Raw genomic sequence first — 3076 nt, forward strand, 5'->3', positions numbered from 1 at the left:
ACATTTTCAATCCACTGAATTCCTCCCACTAGAATTCAAATATGTTTCTGTCAATAGTTCTCATAATGTGACTCTACAATATAATCACGCGGAGTGCTTTTACAAATGCCAAGCAGTTCTGATTAACTGGCCATTAGTAGGTCCTGGACATCTTTTTAAAAAAATATTCTTTAGATTATTTTAATGTAAAGGATTGAAAAGCATTGTTATAATCTCTCATATAATTAAAACTATCCCTCCCAGTACACCTGTCTCTTCCAGATATTGCTTTTCTTCCCTTCAAAGCAAAATATCTCAAAGAGTAATTTACACTGGTTGTCTAAATGACTTTCTTCTTTGCTGACTTATCAACACTTTTCACAAAATCTTCCCTTGCCAACCAAAAACTGGGCACCATAAAACAAAATCCAGTACATACCTTCAGTCCTTATTTTACTTAACTTCACAGCATTTGACACGTGACCATTTGATATTCTTGCAACACTTTCTTCTCTTAATTCTTCCTCCTCTAGTTCCATCTGCCATTCTGAAAATAGATTTAGAAACTCTTTTATCATTGTTTCTCTTACATACAATCTTTAGATATTGTAACTCATACTTTATTGGGATTCCTGTAGTATATTAAGTATTAACTTTAGATCAATAAAGTTTCTATCCAATGTTCACAAAATGTGGACTGAAGCACATATCAATCAAGACAGGCTAGATCTGACTAAAGGCTAAAAAATATCCATGGCTTAAAGTAGAAAAGGTTTGTTTCTCATTCATTTCCATAATCAGCATCAAGAACTGGCAAGGAAGAAATCTTTGCTAATAGTCAAGGAATAAGGTTAGTAGATCAGCTACCATCTCAAATGCTGCCTGTTACTGTGCCCAAAAAAACGGTCCCAGCCCAGAAGTGACAAATATCACCTCTATCTTCAACTCAATGGCCAGAACTAGTCACATATCCCAGCTAACCACAAAGGACACAAAGGGTCCACAGAAAGCAATTCCACCACGCCTGAAATCAGAGAACTGCATAGCAGTGAACAACACTAACGATTGCCACCTGAGTAAAAAGACATTTTTCACCCTTACAGAGCTGTAGAACAAGACAATTTGGGAGAGAGATCCAGTGCTTTATATGTGATACGTAACAAGCATTCAAGAGATCTGTATGCACACTAAAATTAAGAATCACTGCTCGGGCTTCCTTGGTGGCGCAGTGGTTGGGAGCCTGCCTGCCAATGCAGGGGACACGGGTTCGAGTCCTGGCCTGGGAGGATCCCACTGCAGGGCGGCTGGGCCCATGCGCCACAACTACTGAGCCTGTGCTCTGGACCCCGCAAGCCACAACTACTGAATCCTGCAGGCTTGAAGTCTGGGCTCCGCAACAGGCCACCACAATGAGAAGCCCGCGTGCCGCAACGGGGACCCAACACAGCCGAAAATAAATAAATTAAATAAACTAATTAAAAAAAAAAAGAATCACTTCTCTATGAGTTCCACGAATAAACTTTAAGGGGACTTAAATACCATGTAAAAAAAGTATATGTAAAAAAAAAAAAAAGTATATGTACATAAACAAGGTTACAATTATATTGTCTAAAGCAACGGTTTTAACAGTGAAAGGTACCTGATTACTATTTTACTAGGACACAGACATAAACTAGGACTATAAAAGTAAACTGGGTTATATAGTCATAAGACACAGGGGCAGAAGATAAGAAATATTAACTAATTTTCTCAAAGTCAGATGGCTCATTTGTATAAAAAACAAGACAAAATGGTTTTCCTGGTTCTAGTGGCCTTTTTGATCCTTCATAATCTATACAATATTCCTGTTTGTCTTCACTCCAAATGTAGAATTTTTCATAGCTGGAATGATTAATGACCACTTTCAAAAAGAAAGGGATATTTTCCTTATAAATTCTACATTGCAGACTACAATTAGGATTATTTTTATCCTACTTATATCTTTAATTGCCATATGTTTCTGACTTGGACTTTGAAGATGTACATTTCTAGGAGTTAGAAAATATACGCTTCAGAATATCTCCTAGCAACTGTAACTTTCCTAATGATATAAAGGCTTTACTAAAAATTCAGTGTAACCCCAATTTTGCTTTTAATGTAGTATACTTCTGCTTCACATTAACATAATTAAAATGTTACTCCCATGGTTCTAAATTACAAGAGAATGAAGGTTGACAATTTCAGAGGATGATCTCAATTTTTATAATCTACATTACTCCTATAACAAGCTAGTACAGCTCTTTCAGGTATATGTCTTTGCTTTATCTTAGTCATAATGATTCTTATTATAGCCCTGTGTCAGTTGAGTTCTTGATAAAGGAATAAGTTGTAAGAAAAAGAATAACATAAAGAATGTTCTTTTGACAAAGGATAAATATGCAAATATACAAAGAATCTATCTATCAAATATAAAAGACTCTTAAAACTCAATAATAAGAAACAATCAATCCAATTGAAAGCACAGGCCAAAGACCTGAATAGATGCCTCACAAAGAAGATTTACAAATGGCAAATAAACATATGAAAAAATGCTCCACATCATATGTCTTTGAGGAAATGAAAATTAAAACAACACTGCAAATTAAAACACATTGATGGAATGGCCAAAATATGGAACACTGACAACATTAAATGCTGATGAGGATGTGAAGCAACAGGAACTCTCATTCATTGCAAGATAGTACAGTCACTCTGGAAGACAGTCTGGTTGTTTCTTATAAGATGAACCATATACTCTTACCATACAATCATACAATCAAGCTTCTTGGTATTTACCCAGATTAACTGAAAACTTATGTCCACACAAACACCTGCACATGGATGTTTATAGCAGCTTTATTCATAATTGTCCAAAACTTGTAAACAACCAAGATGTCCTTCAGTAGATTAATGGAAAAATAAACTATGGTACATACAGACTATGAAATATTATTCCGTTAAAAAAAAAAAAGAGAGCTATCAAGCCATGAAAAGACAAGAAGGAACCTAAAATGAATATTATATGTGAAAGGAGCCAATTGGAAAAGGTTACATACTGTATCATTCCAGAATATATGAC

This window comes from Lagenorhynchus albirostris, chromosome 4 (assembly GCF_949774975.1).
Source record: "Lagenorhynchus albirostris chromosome 4, mLagAlb1.1, whole genome shotgun sequence".
Taxonomy (NCBI): domain Eukaryota; kingdom Metazoa; phylum Chordata; class Mammalia; order Artiodactyla; family Delphinidae; genus Lagenorhynchus; species Lagenorhynchus albirostris.